Source organism: Corvus brachyrhynchos, unplaced genomic scaffold (assembly GCF_000691975.1).
Source record: "Corvus brachyrhynchos isolate BGI_N302 unplaced genomic scaffold, ASM69197v1 scaffold1, whole genome shotgun sequence".
Classification (NCBI taxonomy): Eukaryota; Metazoa; Chordata; class Aves; order Passeriformes; family Corvidae; genus Corvus; species Corvus brachyrhynchos.
The window spans coordinates 9,346,930-9,370,459 of record NW_008237222.1 but is presented as its reverse complement, the minus strand read 5'-3'; the positions used below and the strand labels follow the sequence as shown (position 1 = coordinate 9,370,459).

At 38.6% G+C, this 23,530-nt stretch overlaps 2 long non-coding RNA genes across 2 annotated transcripts in view; one reads left to right on the top strand and one right to left on the bottom strand.

Annotated features, from left to right (window-relative positions):
- LOC108445410 overlaps positions 1-23,530 on the top strand; it is a 245,717-nt gene that overhangs the window by 190,690 nt on the left and 31,497 nt on the right. The window contains exon 12 of the long non-coding RNA XR_001860259.1: positions 20,700-20,724. This is a non-coding gene — a long non-coding RNA (uncharacterized LOC108445410). The remainder of the gene's footprint in view (positions 1-20,699; positions 20,725-23,530) is intronic.
- Positions 5,963-23,530, bottom strand: part of LOC108445411 — a 22,278-nt gene continuing 4,710 nt past the window's right edge. The window contains exons 2-3 of the long non-coding RNA XR_001860260.1: positions 7,966-8,226; positions 5,963-6,392 (exon numbers count right to left, since the gene is read on the bottom strand). This is a non-coding gene — a long non-coding RNA (uncharacterized LOC108445411). The remainder of the gene's footprint in view (positions 6,393-7,965; positions 8,227-23,530) is intronic.

Sequence of the window (23,530 nt, the reverse complement as noted above, 5' to 3'; positions counted from 1 at the left end):
CATTCCTGTTGAAGGACTTTGTATTAATTGTACATTTCCTGACAAGCTGCATTTCATCAGAAGCCTCCATCAGTTCTTGTCCAGATCATACACATATATCAAGTGGAATTTATTAAAAGCAGCACTTCAATAAATCAAGACCTTAATTAAAGGAAGAGCATGACATGAAGGCGACCCTGTCCCTAAGAAATGTCTCAGCTTGTGTAAAGAGGGGCTCTGTTTCCATACAAACTGTGTTCAAGGTAGATAGTTTTAGGCCTATTTTAAACCCTGAAGGAAAAACTGCCATAAGCTCTGCACACATAGCCTTGTGTTTTCTCTTACTAAATGTCATTCAATTCCTAAAAATGCTTAATTGCTCTGTCCAAATGCTTTAGCAGTTGACAAATAGATCCAGCATATTATGTGGTGGATACTTACACCCTTGACTGATTTGGAATTGTGGATCCTTCTTTTGCAAGGGATGCTCAGCACCCTTTAGAAAATTCATGTGAGGGTACTTGTACAAAGTAGTGGAAATTTCAGAGGTAGGTTTGTACTTCCTCTAACATCCCTCGTGCCTTTAAATATCAAACAAAGGCCTGGGATATGTTGGCATGATTCATCTTTAGAAAATCTATGTATTTTTTTATGTTCCATTTAAAGGGAGATGTTGTCCTCACAAAATAAAACTCCTGTATGGTAATTTATTACACTAGAATTTAATGTATCTGTTTCTGAGAAATTTTGAAGTGCAGAATATGTGATATTGAAGTAGACTATTTTAAATTCTGAATTTTGCTTCCCCTACCATTCCCACACATCCCAATTTCACCCTGGTGGTCAACATTACTGCTCTTACTGAAGCCTGTAGCAAATTATTCCCTTCATATATCTGTTTCTTTAAATGTTTTTTTTTCACAGGTCAAGGCATGTGAGTGAAGAAGTCTTGCTCATTCTTAAGTGCCCAAGTGGTTAATTTAGCTTCACAAATTTCGGAGAGGGAGCTCAGTTGGGGTTCATTTAAAGCTTGGGTTGTGTTTGCTTTTGTTATGTTTCTTCAGAGCCTCATGAAATTGACTCCAGACCTTTTTACTGCACCTGGCAGAAAGTCGTAGTTGCTTTCCAACCTCTATCTGGAAATTAAGGTCTTCCAAATGAGACTGTTCCTGTCAGATTTCTGCCTTTAATAATGTTAACAAGAGCTCTGTTCCCCCCTCTTACTGTACTGGCCCATGGCTCATTCCCAGGACTGCAACAATATAATTTTGTTCATTCTTCTTCCTTTGGATGATTTAGACCCAAAAGGATTCTGTTTCACGATTCATTCTGCAGAATACCACATAATTAACTTAAGATGCTCACAACTATTTTTACCAATTTGATCATATGATGACTGAAAAGTGCATATTCCCCAGTACCTGCATTCTAGTCGTGAGTGTAGGCCCACTGGTTTTTATTATAATATCCAGTTTGTCAACCCGTGCTGCTACTAAAGCTCTTGTTTTGTTGTTCAAGCTGGTTGCACTTAGTTTGTGAGTGTTTCAGTTGGGCTTTTTAAAATGAATACTTATATATAGTTCCTGTGGCAGACTACATACTTGCATAGTAATTCTCGGCAATTATTTCTTTCTGCTGGAAATCTTCTGTTGCCTCATAGTTTTTTATCAATTGCCATTGTTTTCTCTATGTAATTTCCCAGTACATTGAAGTCAAGAGAAGAAATGTTCTATTTATCTCCTTTTGCATTTTTGTTACAAGTTCCTCTAACCAACTATACTGGACCGCAGAAAACTGTGTGCCTTGTTGCACAGGCATTACCCTGTAAGATAAGGTTACTCTCTAAGAAGGTGTTCCACAGTTCGTCACTGATACCTTTTTTTTTGCTGCTTCTCAAACTGCCTGAGATTGCTAAGATCTGCCATCTTGCTCTGCAAAGTAATAAAATTCCACTGCAGATAAACTGATCTTCATTTCTTTCCATACCTTGCTTGGTTTCATGAGATTGTCCCTGGTGACAATGAGCCTCATATTCCCATCTCATACCTTCGTCCTACAATACCCTTCCCCGTACCCTGTGAAATTTTGTCCAGTTTATCTTCATGCAAGCCCGCCTGGGTTCAGGCTGGTCCTTCCCTTCTGCCCTACCTCATCTTTGTCTCTGCCATCTCTTAATCTCTTGTGAATTGTTTGTTAATTCCAGGCCCTCTCTCTTCGCCATTTCTTCATTTCTTCTTGTGGGGTGACTGCTCTATTCTTTCTATTTTCTCCTGTTTCTTGAAGAGCCCTTGAGCAGCCAGTGCATAACAGATGTGAAGAGCACTCATGGGTGCCACATACTCACTGGTGGCCCTGATGTCCTCAGCACAAGTCACCCACATTGCTAATGTCTACTGGCCTTTACAGTACAGCCAGAGGCACACTTGTGTTCTCTTAACATGCTGGACCTCTTCCAGGACATTGCAAGAGTGAAAGTGGCACAATTTGATGTTAAAGACTACTTCGCCCATGTGTGTCATATGATGCAAAGTTGGTTTCATACGCAAGAATTTAAATAAGTTTACTTGAAAAATGAAAATGTGGAATTTGCAACAAAGTTATGAAAAAAATAGAGCAATAAGATCATACTCCAGATGCTCTTTAGCTGTTCTAGTTTCTAAGGTAGTCTGTGAGGTTAACTGAATAGCCTCTGCAGTTTACCCGAGGCTAAGACCAAGAAAATGTCTTCTTTCTGGTGCTGATGGCTAACAGAGCCACACACAGTGCCTGTGCTGGATGGCCTGTTCTTTTCCACCCCAGAAACACAAGCTGACTTTTTTCCTCTTTCTTATTTACCCAAAGCAAATTTCATTTATCAGTGTTGGGAAATCACAGCGGTTTTTCTGTGGATGATACTCTTTCTTTTTTCCTTTCTCATTAGGTTCTTTTCACTAATATTTCTACTTATATCCTAGTTATCGCATTCTGACATTAGACTGGTTTTTACTGTTATGTTTTTCTGAATATACAGTAGTAAATACTGGAGCTGGAATATCTTAAGCACAGACCTTTGATCAACTTCAAACTACTTATTGCCTCCAAGCGTTGTTTTAAAGTAAAACGTACTGTAACATATGATGAAATTGGGCCTAGGGAACTCAAAGAAAGACATACGCCTGCATGCAAACTTACTTCTGAAAGAAATCTCCTTCCTCCAAGTTGTCAGGTATTCAGATAAAGATCCAGGCCCCAAAATAATATCATCAATTTTTTTTTCTTTTTAAAAAGAAAAAAGTTTCCTATTTGATTTTTGACCCCATTTTATTCATGTTTTGAAACTTGCGTCTCTGCAAAAGTGAATCACAGAGGTTTATTTTTAAATTACTTTAAAAAAAATGTCAAGATTAGGATTTCAGACCATCAACTTTCAAATGAATTCCAGAAAAAGCAGATATAATTATATTATTGAGGGACTAAAATGAAAATCCCTGCTTTTTCTACATTATCAAAATGAGTGTTTTGACATTATAATTTGTGTTGCTTTGGGAAGAAACCACCAATATATTATGAACTGTAAGAATTTGTTCAACATTTTATTGTTTTATATCTATATAAAAATGCCTTATGTGAATGGGGATATTTTAAAAATGTGGGTGAGATGGATACTGGCCACTGAAGATGAATCTGTAGAATTACGTCGCACATAAACTTTGGCAATAGACGTTTTAAGCTCATTTGTTGACTAAAGTCACTAATTTTCTTTTAAACCAGTATATAGATATTGCACTGACAGTCTTTGGAATACTAATACTGTCTTCTGGACCAGCATACCAAACCTGTTGCTAGGGTCAATGTATTCTCACTGCTCAGGGTTATGCTAGGAGCTATTGAAGCTGTGGAATTTGATGGCATTGGCCTTTCAAACTTCCACATTTCTCTTTGTGATGTTTCTGTGATTAGTCTGGGTTTGCATAAGGGGAGGGTCTAGGAATGCATAGCACTGTCAAGACGCAAGCCACTACAGAGGGATCCCTGCACTGCAGAAATGCTGCTGACATCTGTGCATACGCAGAGACCATAGTATGCTTCAGCAAGATCTCACAGCCTTATCTTGGAAGCCAGCTGCTGCAGTGCCAAGCAGATTTGGCTTCAGACAGAGGAGAATGGAGGAAATGAAAAAGAGTAGCTACTTGTGGATTCACTTTTCCTGGAACAACCTTATTAAGAACAGAACCATTTCTGGTTCCAGCTAACCAGCACTGTTCAGTAGAACTGCTTTGTAACAATTAGCACTATAGATGTTTATGTTACAGTGGGGAAACTGCAACGCGCGTATCAGACAATGAGGCCCGTGGAAAAGAAATATCTATGGACCGATTCTTGATAGATGTTTCAGAGAGATGTTTATTTCTCCAACCACATGGCTGGAGCTCTGCCGAAGAACTGCTCAATCGCGGGACCCGAGGGTCCTTGCCCGCACAGGGGAACACAAAACAACCAATGGGGAACGAGGCTGACCAGGGGCAGGGAAACCCCGTGTCTGTCCCCCAGGTCCCCTCTCCCAGGGCTACATGGCGGGGGGGGAGACCCTAACATGTTTATATGCAATTTTTTTTGTGAATTAGATCTTTGAACATAGCTGAGTTTTGCAGTAATCTATACAGACGGATATTTATTTAGAATGTACCAAATACACTATAACTGCTGAGTGTGCTCTAAGTGCATTTCTGTCACAGATTAAGCACTTCATAAGAGAGAAGTAACAATATGTTAACTGATATAAACCAGTGTGATTTAACAAAGTTTGATTGTAAATAGGACAGTAGTTTAACAAGATTTGGTGGTAAGGTACAGTTGATAGGGTCAGACAAAACTATCACAGGCACCCTCCCGCTGAGTTTTGAAGTTCAGAAAGGATCCCCTTGCTTTCTAAACCCCTTCTCAGAAGGGAGTTTAGGTGCAGCTGAATCCAGCTTAGTCCCAGACTTGGTCAACAGTTTATGTCTAAAGGATTATATGTGCACATTCAACCCTTTATATCACCTAGCTGAGATTTCAAAGTTTCAACATGCTTCTTCCCAAGTCACTTACTGAGTTATCAGATGCAGTAAGAGTTCTCTTTGAGAAGTTACTTGAGAAGTAACCTTGTGTCTACTCCAGGTGAGATCCTGGCATGCAGCCCACTTCTGTGCAGTAGACCTCAACGGGTCCCACAATTTAAGAAGTAAGGTAATTGACTCATAGCTGGATCTGTATGTCAACTGCAAATGTTTCTTCCAAAGTTGGCTTGACTCAGACCTTGATTAGGTGGATGCGTTGCTCTAAACTTTGGCTATTGTATTGCTATCTGTCTCCCCAAAAACCAGCTTGAGTTGGAGAGAGCTCTCATGACCAGACACACCATTACAACCAGTACTGGTGGTTACCACCTGTTGCAGTGGGGATCCTGCAACACGCATATACCAAACCAGGAGTCCCGTGGAAAGGAAATATATATGGACAGACAGATTCTTGCTAGCTGTTTCAGAGATGTTTATTTCTCCAGCTGCATGGCCGGAGCTCTGCCCAGGAACTGTTCCAGTCACGGGCCCAAGGGTCCTTCTGCCCGCGCAGGGAACACAAACCAACCAATGGGAACGAGGCTGAGCAGGGGCAGGGAAACCCTGTGCATGTGCCCTCAGGGCCCCTCTCCCAGGGCTACATGGCAGGGGAGGGATCCCAACAACCACCTGAGCAGATTATGGGATATAATATAGGATATATACAGATATATATGGGAATGGGAAGGAGAAGCACACCATTACAATATCCTTTGCAAATCTTGAAGGCCACATCTCAGTGCCTTATTATTGTCTGAGCTGAGTGAGAAACTTGACTACCATGTGGATTCAATGCCTTCCCAGCCTGCACAGTGTGAGTGTCACCTTGTCCCATCCTGAAGGAATCCCATTATGTCAAAGAGTGGGATGGGAGACTTGGATGTGTAAAGAATAAAGGCGTAGGGTCTATTTGTCAGACCTTCTTTATTTGAGACATAAAAGTACTCTCTGATGGGGGACAGAGACCGTTAGTCATAATATGCAATTTTATTGAAACCACTCAAAGGGCATCGGACAAATGAAATAAAGAAGCAAATACAACAATTAGCAACAGATTTACAGAAGTTACGTAAATGCACATAAATGCCACAAGAAACAAAATCTTCAATAAGCACGGAAAACTTTAAAGTGTTGGAAACATTTTCCTGGAAAGATGACAAACGGATGTTTCAGGCCTGGGTGTTGGTGGGCATGCCACACTTTTGTAGATCACGTGATTTAGTAGGGATTTTCTCATGGTCCTACATTTGTCCTACTTGGCAACACAGTGCTTACTCTCCACTTTGTCACCAACTGCACCTGTCAGGGCATCTTGGAAGTAGGTCTTTGAAGAATCTGGAATATTGATGAGAAGTGTATTGGGAGGAGGTAGATGTTTTGGACTGGTAGACGCTCACTTTGTCCCACAATGTTCCCTTGACACATGGCCCAGTCCTGCTATACCTAGATGTCTAACTTCCCTTAGAAACTGAAAAGGGACTTTGACTACACTTCCCATTCTACTTCTTCATGTTTTCCTGCATTTCAGGTGGAATCCCACTTTCCTAAGGTTTACATACTAGTCTATCAAAATTTTGTTTCATTTTTGGTTTCCTTCAGCCAGCAATCCGTCATATAAACAAAGTAAAATAGTAGTGCCACTAATTATAGTAATAGCAATGCCAGTGCCTTTAAAGTAGCAATAATAGTTATCATTGGTCATTTGTTAGCTTTATGTTAACCCAAAGACAGCAGGAAGACCACCTTTGGACAGAAAAGGTGATTGTAAAGATCTGCAAAGTTGGAAAATGAGACATAAGGCCATTATAAAAATCTAGTCCAGCATCTTTTCATCTAAGGTGGATATACTGCTCATTAACAGAATCCCTCCAGTTTATCAGTGATCAGAACCCACAATAAAATACAGGAGCAGATTAGGAATAGCATTTTATCTCCTTCCTTGCAAATTTTTAAGAACAAGTTAGATAAATATCTCTGGGAAACCAATGAAGTATAACGCATCCTGCTCTAGTACTGCAGAAATGATCTCAATGGTCTTGGGACAGAGTGTCCACATTTAACATTAGTATGAAATCTAACATCTAACACGACAAAGCTACAAGATTCAAAACATTTGGAATAATCACCTACGTTGGAAATTCTAAACTTTTGGTGTTTTCTATCACTAATTCTTGGTTTTCTATGGTTCCAGGACCTCCCAGTTTCTTGCCATGAATTAAAGGAACCTCTCTAAGTCAAAATTGCTCAACTACGAATCATTCTAATGAGATTGTTCACTAATACAATCTCCACACATTTTTGATCATTTCTCCTTAGCATTCCTTCTTTCATGTACTCATCTTGTCTACAAGTATGGCACTGTCACTCCTCAGTTTTTTACAATTCTCTGCTTTCTGTAGCTTTCCTTATAAAGAAGTCTTCCTATTTAACAGGTCTATGCAACATTTTAGAGTTATCCTGTTTCAGTTGTGCTTACCAAGGATAAAAGAAAATCGAATTGATCTAACATTTGAGTTTACTCTGTTCATTAAAAAAAACTTGCATGTTTGAAAACAATGTCAAAGATGGGGAATTGAGTAACCATTTCAAACAATGCAGTATGGATGAGGGCTGTTTGCCAGCCCCACTTCTATTAACTGTCCCCATGGACCTTAATGGGAAGTGAATTATATACACTACTCCATTGTGGCAAATAAAGTAAAATTTCACATCAGAAACAAACAGAAAAGGCTTCAGGAAGAACATACAGATGTCTGAGAGAGATATTTTATAATCATGTCTTCCCTAGCAGGTCTAGTCCAGTCCAGCACAAGGAGGCTTTTCAATTGCCCATTATCTCCCTAGCTGAAACTGATGCTTCAAAAACAGACCTACTCATGTTCTATTAAGTACATTTTTCCCTACTTACCTGAATTCTCAGAGTCAGGCATTACTGTCAGGCAGTAAGGAAATAAAATTTTGATAGCTGTCTTTTCCCCTTTCTACCAGCAGTGCTGAGCAAAAAGCTCCATCTTTTTTTTGCAGGAAAGCATCAGCTTCCTCTGTGGTTTGAGTCACAAACAGTTCCGACCCATATGCCATAGCTCTGGTCCAAAAGCTGTAAATTTTTGCTGCTGGGATGCTGTTGCTCTTTGGAAAGTTGTGTAACTGTTGTCTTCCAAAATTGTACCTGGAAATAAAAGCAGTATTTACTGAGAACCTTTCACAGGCACCACAGCCTGTCTGAGGAATCCTAGCATAATACAAAAGGATAATCTTTTCAGTGTTTTTGATGGAATGTAGTGGAACAAGATGAAAATTCATGACAATGTTGCATCACTATTGCTAGTAGCTATTAGCAAATAAGTCTCTGAGTTAATCAAACATAAAGTTAACTTCAGGCTAAGGACAAGGAGGAAAAAAAAAGAAATTTTCTTTACAATGTTTGTAAAATTTAAATTCAGGGTCAATTTAGTTTTGCAAGTAGCAAAAGCATGGGTTAGAAAATTACAAAGTTTTACAAAGGGATCAAGTTGCCCGTTGCCCTTGTCTGGTTTTGGGGTTTTTCGTAGTGTGAAGCCTAAGTATTTTGTCTACACACATTAATGGAATTTCTCAGAATTTACAGTGTGCAGCAAGGACATTTCTTTCATGACAATGGAATATTAAATTTAACCTCCAGGTCACTCTTAGTTTACTGAAATCTAGGCACTTAGTATGTCATAATTTCACAGATGGGAGAAGAAGTAGTGTCAGATAAGGCTTCAGACTCAGTGATCTGGGGGTCCTAAGTATATCTGAATTGCCCATTACTCATAATTAGCATTTTTGATTCTTTGGTGTTTTATCTATTTAGCACGTATCAGTGAAGACTGTCTGGTCTGATAGATGCTTTTTCTTATTAATATTTTCTAAGTAGAAAATGCAAAACCTGTCCATGGAAGTCAAGTTTCCTGTGTATGGCCGGGTGACCTGCTGTATATGGAGATCTACAGATGAAACTGTTCTCAGTTCATGCCTCTGCTACCACATACATCAGTGGATGTGGAAACAGCAAGATAAACACAATAAAAAGCAAACCCCAAATATAAGCAAGGGTGTAAGCCTTGGCCCTTCACAGTATTGAGCCTTTGGGAAACTGAGAGCAGAAGACATAAAAGTGTCTTCTGACACACTATTCCCCATGTTTTGATCATTACCCTGTTTGGAGGAGACAGTTCTTGACTGTCAGTCTTGTCTACATACCAAAGTGAGACTGGAAGGAGCGTTCAGTGAGATAACCTTTGTTTACACTGAGCCTTACAGACAAAAAGTAACTCAACTAGCAGCAGCACTGAAGGAGTTAGGTTTCGTATACATTTGTCTCTAGTGGATACAAGGGAGAGAGAAAAGAAATCCTGCAAATTTTCTGAGGTCTAATATTTGGTGTGCTGCTATTACCATGCCTTCCTTTTCATCACACCTTTTTCTCAGGAGATATACCAGTCATTTGATATTTCAAACCTCTTCAACCTTCTGGCATATTTTTTGAGACTGATAAACAGGATAAAAAGTTACCAGGAAGGGTAAGGGCTATAGGGTACCTCTACAATGGCTGTTTCCACAAACACATGAAGGACATGATCTCACAATTATCACACTATTAGGAAATCAGGATAAAAATGCCACACTATTCCACAGAAATGGTAAGCTCTGCCCAGGACACAGCTGTCACTGGGATGAGAAGGGAGCAGAACAAAGAAGACATGGTGGGAAGACAGCATGAAACTTCCCCTGGCCTTGTTTACACCAACACAATGTGCCCTCCAGTTACACCGGCATAACAGATGTTCCCTAAAATAAATGGGTTTCAGGAAAGGGATGGAGATTTTTAATAGGAGCAATGCATTTGGGAGCTAGGCATGACTGTGGGACTGTGTCAGATTCTGTTTCTGGCTCCATGCCTGAGGCAAACCCTGGCACTTCTCACTCAGTTTGTGGCTGTGACACCCATCCAGCTGGTGTGAGAGATCTTCCAGTGCACGACAGAGCAGAACAGCTGATTCTGGTCAAGTGCTGTAGAGATTTTTGTCTCTGGCTCACTGGAACAGGGACATCACATTCCTGCCATACATCTTCTGAGGGTGAACTGTTGCTATGCCTCTGTGACAGGGGAAACAAACCACCATCACTCCTCTGCTCAGTCTACTGATAACCTTGTGTGGCAGCAAGTCAAGAAAAGAGAAACTACAACCAGCAGTAGACTTGCCTTGCCTTTCTCTGAAAGTGAGAAGAAACTGAGCAGGGAGGGACTGCACATTTTTCCTAGGGCACAGATGAGCTTCCTAGAAGGTGCCTGAGTTTGGTACAGAGCAGATTACAAAAGAAACCTGGAGAACATCCTCTCTGAGTGATGGCAGTTTGCACAAAGCTGAATAATATCTCAGAGAAGCAAAGTTTGTTCACAAAGAAAATATCTGCTTTTGCAGGGAAGTCACAGACAACTAAACTCAATGGAAGAGACAGAATTAATCTGCTGCAAGTTAAACCAAAGCCCAGAGCCATTTGAAGTATGAAAGGGTTGAATTGACATCAGGGGCTTATCGAGAAACGAGTAGTTGCTTAATAACAGAGGCAAGAAAAAAAAACACCAGAAAGAGCCAGGAAATTTTTCTAGGATTGTCTGCTATTTTTCTCCCCCATCACAGGTAAAATTACCTATTTGTAAATATTTATTTGATGAGTGGCACCTAATTAATTTGATTAAAACCATTCCTAATGTGCACCTGACTGGAAACTCGGTCAAAATTATAGCTCTTGTAAAAGTTGAAGAATCTGTTGTGAAGAACAACCCTTGAAATTTGGTGACACTTTTTGAATACTTAGATAGCTATGTAGCTGACACTGAAACCTCCTTTTAGTGTTGAAAAAAACCCCTGGTAATAACTTTGATCAAAAATAAAGGATGAAATAGACTTTTTACTTGAAACCAAACTAAGGTTCACGTGAGCTGTCTTTTTATTTGGGTCCCAAACCCTAGCAGTTTATGGCAATGAAGAAATTTTTGGCTATACACACTTATGCATCTTAGAGGTATAACATATGAGTTGTTGCTCTATTTTCTTCCTGCTCCCTGGCAGGATCTGCCATACTTCCATAGTATGCTCCAGCAATTCAGGTATCATGACTATCCTTCCAGCCACAAAGGTATTGCTACTCTGCTTGGAAGAAACTATGAGCAATGAATGACGTTTTGCTCAGAGTACAAAGATGTACATGACAAAAAGGCAGCCTGTGGTGATGATGAGTTAATAACACTTGATGAAGACAGAAGTAATGGAACCAACATGTAATAATGACCCAAAGCTGCATAGCAAGCCCCACTACATCTGGCTTTTGTCTGCTTGAAGAGAGCACATCCTTGGGCTCCTGATGTACTTTTTATGAAGTTAAATTCTTGGTTTCAGCTTCTAAGATCCTTCATTAGCCGTTATGTTCTCATGCCTCTGATTTCCTTCCCCTTTCCACTGTGTTGTATCAGCACTCATAGCCTCACATCCCTTTAATTACATTCCCTCATGATCACCTTATTGGTGTTATACTTTTTTGAAATTATTTTGTCCTTTCCTTCCTACAGACATATCAACACCAAAACATACTTAAACCATCATGGCAGATGCATACACACACACACTAACATCACAACTTGTCTCTCCATGCTTCTTTTTGCTTTTTTTTCTATATTTTCTTGGTGTCTGATCTTTCTATTGCTCTGCAGATGGATGTCTGGGTTTTAGTAAATATAAAGGGTGCAGAAAGACCACAGCTCTTGCTATAAAAATTTTGGAAATTTATTGGAAAAAAAATGGGCTGAGGCCTCAGAGGAACAATGGAGCTACCCTTTCCCTGTACCACTGCAGCACTCCAATCACTGAATATCTAACTACTAAGTGCCCCAGTTAGGAGGCTTCCTTCAGTCCTAAAATCACCAGAGACACAAAAATACCTTTGCAAGCAGTGTTTCAGGACACATCCTGCTTTGAATTCCTCTTAATGAATCCATTTCTTTCCATCTGCTCTATATGTGGGGGACAGGTTGGGGAGTTCAGCCCCCTAATGATCAATATGTACAATATGAGCTTCAGGTCAGTAGATGGCAATCTTCTTGTCATCCTAAAAATTCTGAGAGCTCATGGAGTTGGTTTGCTTTGAAGCCAGCAGAACTGGCTGGTCAAAAGAAGAAGGCATATTTATCCCACCAGCCACTAAGCTCCTAAGGATATTCTTCTGTTATTCTGTGTTGCAGTTCATCCAGATACAACTGGTGCCACATGTCCCCCAAAATCAGAAATACTCTGGGCACAGGAATATGCTGATTTTGAACGTTGTACAAGGTACAAATTACATAATACAAAATTACTATTAATAATAATAGCAGGAGCAGCATACTGTTCACATTATATCCCAGGATACCAAATACTGTGGTTACAAAAAAAGGAAGATCTGTTTTCTTCTTGCTAAGAACATTTAATTTAAGATGAAGAAAAGAATTGACAGGGTATGAAAAATGTAAGTGCAATAATAATTCTTTGTGATATATTGGATGTCTTTGTGGATGTGAAAAGTGTTGTGTAAACTGAGAATTTGCTATACTATAAGGCAATGGGTCGGAAAGAAACCCATGGAACAGCATTGCTGAAATTCAGAGAAAGTAGTAAAATTTTGAATTCCATGATGCTTTGATCTAAGTTAAACCTTCTTCAATAATTGTGGATCTACATCACCTGAGCCATATGGCAGGATTCAAGAAAGTGGAAGGTAATAAAATAATAATAATGCTTTCATCATGCTTGACTGAAAGCTGGAGGTAGACTGAAATCTTTTTAATTGCCTTTTGATATTTAATTTGATTACTTGATCAAAAGATTCTGGGTTGACTCTGATAGTGCCATAACTTGGCTTTAAAAGTTCTTTGTATTGATGAGACTACTAAAAGAAAATATCTTTTCTTTTAGTAGAAAGATAAGAGTGCATATATAAGAAGCTAGCTTTGGTACAGAGGTAGGGATGAAAATTACAGAACCAATTTATGCATGAATTTACAGTGCTTGAGCTTTATTGCTCAGTTGCAGGTGATTTGAAGAAATTTTTTTCATTGCAAAAATTAAGTTGGAAAAATGCTTCTGTCTGGGTTTTTTGTTCATTGTCATCACACCTCTCAGGCCCAGTGGAAGAATTTTGTGTTTACTGAACAGACTCCATTGGACTTTATACAAATGTAAAATCGATGTGGCTGGAAAAGCATGTTCTTTATTAGTGAGCTGAATTCACCTGCAGGAGCCATGGGATTAAAGGATCTATTTACTGTTAAGAAATAGATAAAAGGAGGTAAAAACCCAGAAGTATTTCTGTGAAGCACATCCACCTACAGCTGGTCAGTGTTTTGTGATGGCTGCTTCCTCTTTGGAAAGTTCTGCTTTCAGTTTGGTTTCCCTGGGAACAATATGTAAGAAATAGTCTCTGTTGGGCTGTCTAGAGGCTTGACTTATTCATCAAAATACCCATGTTATTCCCTTGAGACACAAATATATTCATATCCAGAGATAGCTGATATCCACTGGCCTAGCTCATAGAAAGGTTTAATTTTAGCAAAAAACCAGCTGATCATGTTGCTCCACCACTCAGATAGTTGTTTTTCTACTTGGTTTGTAATACAAAATTATAACAGAGGGGTCCCAAAATTCTGTTTTCAAGATTAACCACTTCAGGAAGTGGGTGTTTTCCTCCCAAAACCAGACGACTTTTTAAAAAAAACCCAAAAGAACCTGTTTATTTTAGCTTCTTTTGCCAAATGAAAAAAAAATCAACAACCCCAAAAAATCATTGCCGATAGACTAAACTTTTCTGGTCTAGCTTGAGTAAATATTTTTGATGTAAAAATAAGCAGAGAAATAATTGTCTGACCTTGAAACTTTGTTAGAATACCTATGGAGAGCGTCACTTGTAAGGACCTAGATAAAACTGTTCCATTAAAAAATACAATCATTTCTGATGCCATTTCGCTTTCAAGCAACCTTATAAGGTGTTATATACTTATATACTTATATATTACCTTTAAAACCATATAAAGTCTGACTATTCAAATTCATGGGGCTGATGTAACACCACTGATTCCCAGCCATGTTTTGCACTGGTGCACAATAGGCTCTAATCAGGTAATGCTACTAGCAAAGTGAGCTCCTGTCTTGTCCATGAACTTGCCAGAGTTCAAAGTTCTTCAAGCAGCCGTTGGAGATGATGAATGGCGAATGGTGTTCATGCTCACTAAATCTGTTACCAAACTGGAAATTCGCTTGGAACAAGAGTGTTAATTTTTGTGTGAAAGGGATGTCTGAACTGAAATGGCAAAATCTAACACTTCTAGATATTGGGCATCCTGGGGCCCCCTAAGTCCCTAGAAGTTCTGAGTGATAAATACTTCTTGCAAGACATTGAAGGAAGATTATTGCAAAACCTATTGAAGTGTAAAGACTATCACTGATTCCAACAGGCATCAGATCAAGCTCAGTGTGAATGAGTATCAGAGAAGGTCTACATACAATTTGCAGGCAGAATACAAGTTTTTCTGCCCAAGACTTGAGCCAGTTGGATGTATGACAGCCTTGAACTGGAAGCCATGTTACTGCATTTACAGTGCTGAGCCCAAGCTAAAGCCCCTGCTGAAAGACAGAAAATATCAATTTGTGCTCAGCAGAGAGCTCTGTCCAAGGATGCGTAGCATGAATGCACATATGCTCAAAGCTCAAACAGAATGATTTCATGCTTGCCTGCAAAAGACCACGTAGAAAAATGTCCTGAAAGGGGAAGAGCATCTCAACTCTGACGTGAACACTCACTCACTCACTCTTCTGGACCCAGGGAAACTGAGGAAAACAGACGGGCTCTTTCCTACCAATATTTTTCTAGTTTGTTTCTTAGATGGAAAGAAAAGAGATAGCAAGAGAGTTCTGTAGATGAAAAAACCCCAATTAATGTAATTAAATTCCAAACCCACAAAATTATCAACTTTCACTGGCATGAGCTCTGCAAGCCCCCAAACAATACTTTAAAGTGTTTAATTTTTTCACATCAATTTTAATTAAGCTCTCATTAGGCTCTTGTGCCCCTAGAATTTGGCGAACAAAAGAAGCTGGCTTGCCCAGCGAGTTTCCCAAGCTTGCACAGCTCTATTCCTAAGGAGATTTATCGCATTTTTTTCCTCCTCTTGAAAGAACCTTACATGAACCAATTCAAATGAAAACCACATGGACTAAAAAAGACTTCATCATGCCAGATACCTTTTTATATCCAAAGCAGTGAACTTGTAGTCAGTTTGTCCTTTCATGTGTTGTTTTTTCTGGCTTTGGGACCTAAGAATGATTTTTTACTACGTGCAGTAGTAAAACAACATATTATGCAATTCTATTTTTCAGGGAGAACACTATGTAATTCATAGTCTTTGCAATGCCACATTTTCTGTTCAACAAATACAAAAAGTGGCTTCTCTTTTCCTTGTGGGCAGACATCTAGAAATTTGTGTTCAGCAAATGGTATTCCAACTTATTTATTTGGTGTTTTGGAGTTTTAACTATTTCAAAAGTGACTGCATAATGTAGCAATAAGCAGCTTCCAAAATGTATTTTTATCTCTGTCATTCAAGAACCTGGCACATAAGAGGGTTGATATCTTTTATCCTTTATTCCAGTCAAAAAATTCAGGTGAAGGCACAACATACTATGACTAGCTTGCAGCCCAACAGATCTGATATATGAGGAAACTCTTTCCATAAAATGCACATGATGGATTAGCAGCTGTGTTGAAATAAGTCGTTGGCAATGTACTCACTGGGATGATTTTGAAGATTTTGCCATCTTCCAAGGAAAGCTTTCAGAATTCTCATATTTTCTGAAGCCAATCTCCGAAAGAGTTAGTTAAAAGTACACTTTTAAAATTGATGCTTTTGTTTTTTAACTTGAAACAGTCATAATTGCAGAAGACTAGCACTCTAACCCTTCTATGGATTTATGTGGTGCCTAGCATCTCTTCTGCATGCAACTTGGTAGATGTGTGTTCACATGATGGATACTTAGATATTGATTTTCCCAAACCAAAGCTCACAGCTAAAGAATAATCTTTAATGTGTAACTGGTAAAATTTTCCGAAAGAATTCACTTACCTAGAACTTAGAAATTTGTTAGAACTTTGAAATGTGCTGATAAGGAAGATATGATTAGACTAAAGTATGTCTTCTTCTCCTGCTCAGCAGTGGTGCTAAGACAAAACACAGCTGAACCTCCTCCAAGTCATGAAAATCCATTTGCAATCTTTCCAGAGAATTTCATGGAAGAATAATCCATTTTTTGCTATACAACAATACTACATCAGGATCAGGAAACCTTTGGGTTCTGGCTTGATGGAGCCTGGGAAGTGTTGCTGTACACATGGCCTTCCACTATAGTCTTCTATACATGTCTAATTTTTGTGTCATGGCCCTTCTGTTTAAAGTGTGGGTGGCTTTGAAAGGGACGATCAAGACCCTAGAAATAGCTGGTGAAAGAAAAAGTCCAGACCTTCTGCAGACTGGTCAGGATTGAGAGGTAATGAGCAGTGATGTTTGAGATGTTCACTGAAGATATGTCCATGCCTTGCCCTGGAAAGAAAAACACTACAGCAGTCCTTCCCTCTGCATCTGGATATCCCAGTTCATCCCAATTGACCTCCAGTTCATCCCAACTGAGAGAGACATCAGTGGCAAAAAAGATAATTAGATTGAAAATAGAGCAGGCTAGATTGTAAAGCATGCAAAAGGGATACCATGAGACACTGTCACCTTCAACCACCAGGTCAGCACTCCAGACACAGCTGACCTTGGCTGCAAGAAGGCAATGTCTGTTGCAGTGGAGGTTTTTCCAGATTGTCTAGGGAGATATGATCTATGATTACCTTATATGTGTTTGTTGGGACCAGAATGTTCCTCCAGTATGGTTCTGGAGATCCTGATGATGTTAAAAACCATGAAAAGGACCAGTCAGTAACAGGTTAATGTGTGAGAAATAGAGTTCACAATTCTTGTAGCTTGCTGGCCATTTCCTCACAGCAGGAAGACTGCTGAAGAGGCTATGCCTTTGTCCTGTTTGTGGTCATGCCAGCCTAATGTTTCCTTAGCCCCAAATGCTTTGGAATAATACATTCTAGATTGAATCTACTGGATCTTGTAGCAGTTTGTACCTTCTAAGCAGACATATCACAGCTATCAAGTTGGGCAGGGCTGTGCTCAGGCACAAGTAAGAGGGAGTGCTAAGCACACCACACCATGTGGCACAAAATGAATTTATGGCCTGCCTTGTCTCTGCTTCTTTACTTTAAATAATGCTCTTGTGAAAAATTAGAAGATAAAGAGTAAGAGGACATATAAAAAGAGATGGAAAAGATGCTCTTAACTTTGCATTTTCCTCTGGGTGGCCATAGTGCCAGAAAGTTTATGATAGAATTGAACAACCTTTCCAGAAGACAGAGGGGTGTTTTGCGGTCCCTCTATTCATGAACTCATATTCTGCTAGCTCTTTGCACTAATCCTTCCGATTCAGATGGTATTCATAACTTGTCTTGCATGATCTTCCTTTCTGAGGATTCCCTCACATCTGTTCTCCTTGAGGAATATTCCTTTTGGCTTGAGTTTCCAGTTGGAGCTTTTTCGTCTTCCCCATAAGTATCAAGCCCCATAGACATCAGTGACATAAATTCCTGTGGCATTTAGTAATGGGGGAAGTGTACTGACTATATAGTCTAAGTGAAGAGAATGACTTAAGATGTGTCACATTAAATGCTCTAAGAGAAAGCTGGTTTAATAATCTTCTATACTGTGCTTACACAAGGTACGATGGCTCCTGGCATTATATGAGACTTGAATTAATTGCTGTATTTGAAACAATCTGATAAACGCAAATGTGAAAGACATTATTACTCACCCTTCGTACTGCAAGCATCATCTGCTACACTTTAGATCAGAGTGGAAACCAACTGAGTTCGGTTGGCTTTCACTGTTCAAACACACCAGGACAAGCAGACTAGGAATCAACCAAAAAAGGAACAGAGGAATCAGTACCTCTTTACTTCCTCTCAGTGCTGTTACACTTCTTGATATTGAAAGTCCCATATTCTTGTTTTAAATCTGTATATTACATCATCTCCACTGTAATGTATGCCTGTGATTTCAGGAGTACAGGCAAGTTTGGAGGATCTTTTGAAGCAGGTTATTTACTCAGTGATATTTCCACGATTTTGTGTTGTAAAGATCTCCATACTCTTTCAGAAGCTTTGGGAAGTTAATCTGACCAAAAAACCAAAATGACTTCTGATTGACCTCTACACCTTCTGTCCACTATTTGTTTTGAACTCTCATAATTCATGACATGTCCTGTATTTTGCCTAGATACGTGGTACAGTTCCTTTTTCCTAAGCTGAGTGCAATTTTTTGGATCAGACTGCTGCTGTGAAGTCTCTATGTTAATTTCGCATTCACCTTCTGGAAATATTTAGCAATATTTAAGTAAAATTTACTCTGAATATTCCTTTTTGCAAGACAGGCTACAAGAATGCTTTGTGGGTGAGCCTGGATGAACACAGACCAAATCATTTAATTTGGCAAAACAGAAAGATTTTCATAGAAAGTTGGTTGCCTGCCTCTGCTTCAATATAATATATGTACTATGTTGCTGTAAGATGCTCAGTAAGCCACTTTACAAGTTTAATGCTACACTCTCAGTTAAATGCTTTTTCTTCCTAGTTTTTGTTCTTTTTTGGAACTTGTTTAACGAAAAAAAATTTTCATCCCTAAGTAATTGAAAGGGATAGTCTGTGTCTTTGTTAACTTTTTGGTTCAGCCTCAGTGGAAAAATAATGCAGATGGGAAAAGAACATTAGAGATACTATATGGCTGAGACAGTTCAGGATTTCTCCCTCCAGAACCTATTTCATATTTGCCAAGGAATTCACTGCCACCTTTCAGTATCTCTTTCTATCAATCTGAGAACTGTTCCAAGACATCTCCCAGGCTGAGAATGATAGAGATGCTCTGCTCACTGGCAGCATTAAGAAATTATGTTCTTTGGCAGACACATCATCTTCCAGTATAAATCTGTGGACCAGGATAGACATGATGCCAGAGTAAAGAGGCTTTCCCACCATCTGGGAAAGCCTGTTACTCTGCCATTCTTGGTACAGCTGGATTTTAAGTTGGTCCCTATATCTTTAGGAAGCTGAAAGAAATAGAGACAAGGGCAAAGAAATCATTGCCTAGACTGAAGGGCATTTCTCAGGGTGACTGGACTCAGCAGATCACCTCACCAATGCCCCAATGAACTATGCAGACAGTTTTTATAGCTGTTGTCCAATGGCTGCACCAAGAGAGGGACTGGAGTAATTCCAGACTAGGAATTTTTGAGGGCTGCCATGTAAAGGAGATGGTAAACTTTTTCCACCAACAGATACAGAAAAACTTGCAGATAAAACAGATGGTTTTTATTTGCCCAATATGCCCTGCACAAACTGAATTAATTCTGACCATCTGACCCCTTAAGGTGGCTAGAGGGAATAATTTCATTGTGCAAATTCCTTGTTAAAGCTTTGCAGTTAAATTTTGTGTGTGAAATAAAAGTACATCTGTGTTTAATTCTACAAGTTTGCCATACATTATAACCTCAGAAGAACCCCTCAAGATCATGCAAATTAAAAGCAAGTATGCAGATGATTTGCATACATGTTTTTCTGGGTTAGGCATTACATCGGAATGCATTGGCAGTGAGTGGCTGTGACTGATGTAACACAGCATTACATTTAATGTGCTGCATTATACAGTTTTATGCACAGTAATGTAATAATTAGTTTGTCAAGATATCACGCTCAGTTCAAATTTAAATAGTGTTGCTCTCTGCTGGCTAGTCTTGTGAACTACATATTTGTTAATGTGAAAACTGCCCATTAAATTGTTCTCAGAGGCAGAATTTCGGGTGCCGTTCCAACAGCTGCTATCCAAGCAGAGTGATTTTGTGAGAATCAAGGAAGTACATGCAACAACAAATAACTTTGATCACATTCACTCTTTTCTCTGGCAGGTGTTATTAAAAACAGCCTTAAAGAATTAGCTCTCATTCTACAGAATTTCTGCGAGGGTTCTCATTAACCCATCTTGTATTTTCACATTTGATCATTCTTCATGTTCTTTTTTATTCCCTCTTCCTCCTGGATTTCCCATCTCCTGAATAAATATTGTGAAGAGTGATATTAAAGGATGCTTCTCTTACTCTTACAAAAAAGGTAGCATCCCAAACTGCATTTTTTTGAAGAAAAGGAACTAGTCAGCACATTAAGCATGCTCTGATTTTACCACTTGGACTGAAAATTTAGGAGGATTTTTTTCTCTGGTTTCTCTACCAAAACCTGACTGAGATCTAGAATACTCATGTGCAGTGCCTAGGTATTCATCATGTTTGCAGGTACAATCCTATATGCTGGGTGAACTGCAAAGCTTAGGAAAATATCAGGTCTTTTAGTAGCAAAGAAGGATTTTGGTTTGCCCTTGGGCATCTAAGTTAACTTTAATCACTGCTGAACTAGTCACTGACATCTTGTTTTTCTTATACACAGGTGAGGAGCCTGGAGAGAAGACAAGGTAAAGAGACCATGCAAACCATTCTGTAGCACAGAGCAAAGAGTGATTATCTTTTTCTCTGACCCTCTATCATAACCAGTGCACAACAGAACAAGTGGAAAAAATTAAAATTTGTCAAGAAGTGTGCATGTTATTCACACTGATCATAATGTTTAACCTGGTAATCTTGCAAGTTTTGCTGATTCTGCTCTTAGAATTACAAGCTCTGAGAGATATCACCTTTAAGTTATTTTCATCCCATTTAGCTAGGATATGTATCATAACTCACTTAACTGTATGTATCACTTGTTGACTGTATAAAATGAATACCATACAGTTATCCTAGAAAGTTGTTAGATGATTATAGATAAGCAAAATTTTCAGCATAATTACTGAATAATATTTACATGGGATTTTTAAAAAATGTGAATTATATAATTTACTTCAATTCTACATTTTAAATTCAAATTTTATGATCTATGGCATAAGTCTTTCCCTGGTTTATGTTTTCAAGTACCAAGAACATTACAATCCAGATCTTTCATATCTGATCCTATTTATGACACTAGCAAAAGCTCCTTGCTGTGTTTACTTCATCACAGATGTGCATTGTAGGAATTTGAAGAGATGTTCAGATACCTCTTGGTCTATTTCTCTTTCCAAACAGACAATCCCTGCAAGTCTTCTGATTTTAATTTTGATTATACACACCAGTTGCTGCCATAAAACAAGTTAGTCTTGGCCCTGATGTTATAGGTTGTCAGGAAACATTTTATATAGAGAAACAATGAACAATGAGTATATGATATAACTTGTGGAAAAGTTGTGCTCCTGCAGTTTTCACTCAGACATTATTTCCACTTATTATGGTCTTTGCTGCCAGTGTTTTCCAAAATGGCAAAATCAGAACTCAAGAAGAAAATATGACTGAGGGACAACTTGTACTCATACAAGCCTGAGGGTGTATTTTGGGCTGTAAAAAACTTTAGCAAAATTTCAGTACATAATATTATGTGACAAATCTCAAACCAGGACAGGGAGTGTACCACATAATTTTACTTTAGTACCAATGAAAAGTAATTTAAAGGGAATGTTGGAAGACTAAGGTTGTCCTTAGAAAAGATTGTAGGGGTGTGAGATATCCAATTTTTTCCCCTTTACAGCAATCAAATAGTAAATAATTGTGATTGATTTTTTTTTTTTTTTTGGTAAAAAAATAGCTAACTCCCCTATTCCAATTCAAGAGTGTTCCATTTGACTAAGATAGCCTACGTTGGTCATTTCACCAAGGTTCCTGACTAACACGTCAGAGACACTGGTGTACCATGGCTTTTTCTGCTCACTGGCTACTGCCTAGGGGCAGCAGTGGTTCTCTGCAGTCACCTGCCTTTCAACCTTTTATACATCTTTATACTTTTTCAAGGCAGCTAGAGACTTTTTTGTTCTTTAAGATCAATCCAATGTAAAAAACGAGAGCACAGAGGAGCAACTGCATCTTTACCACATAGAAAAACCTACATCTCCACTATAAAAAGGCAGGTTTTGTCTTTATCCAGAAAGGATTTTGCTTCTGAAGAGGTCTTGAAATCCTTCTTTTTATAACTAACTAATTTTTATCTGCATTAAAAAAAAACCCCAACCCAAACCTAACAAGAATCACAAACAAACAAACAAACAAACAAACATAATCCCCCACCAAACACATTTAATATAAGGAACACTGCAATTTGACTGTGATATAGTTTCATATAGGCATGTTGAACTGAGTTGATGGAAAGGGAAATGAACAATAGCATTACTTTCTTAAATAGATCTACATATTACCATGAGAAAACTAGTTAACAGGAAGCTAAAAAGGAGCAGCTAGAAGGACAATTTTTTTATAGCTTGCATGGAGAAAGTTTAAAACCACCACATCAGAGGATTGCAGCTAATGAACAGTGCTAATTAAACAGAACCATTCAATGAAAACAGAACCATTCAATGAAAACCCAACCACAAAATAAAAAGGATTCAGCTTCATGAAACAGCCAGATTAAAGAAGAAAGTAGCTCTTAAAAATACATCCTCCCAAATAGGTGGAAGTCATATATAGTTGTGGGAAATAGAAAAGGGCAGGGGAAATAGAAAAGGGCATAAATGCTACCAAAGGAAGAGCAAAGAATACTAAAGATGGGGGAAAAAAAAGTTGTAGAATTTTGGGAACTTGTGAAGAGGCAATCTGCCAGATAATTAATTTTGTTCACAAATATCAAGGTGCAACACGATCACTTAAACAGGATGAAGGCATAGTAGGAAAGTAATCTGAGATCTTGGCATTATCTTCCATGATAGAGGAACTGTTTTAGAGAATTGCTGAGAGCAGACAAGATATCAATATGCTGCTTTGAATGCTGTGTATTTTGAATAGAATGTGTAGATCTGGACATTCCACACATTAGAACTGGAACTAAAGTAGGTAAAATAGCTCTAGGAAAGGTATAGAGAAGAACAAGGATAACCAGAAATTTTAAGCAACTTCCACGTAAAGCAACAACAAAGAAAGGACTTTTCAACTTGGAAAGATCTATAAAAATATGAAGAGTGAAGTAATAAATAGGAAAACTGTTGAGCCTTTCCCTCTATATACAAGTGTGCAGACATGGAAGTTTCAAAGCAATAAAAATAAAAGTACCTTTCACAAACTTAAATATTTACATAACACAACTCATTGGCAGATTATGTTGAGGAGACAACAATTCCATGTAGGTTCAAAAACAAGCAAACAAAATTAGCAAAGAAATAAACAGATTCACAGGGCATACACTAATTAAACATGTCAGTCTGA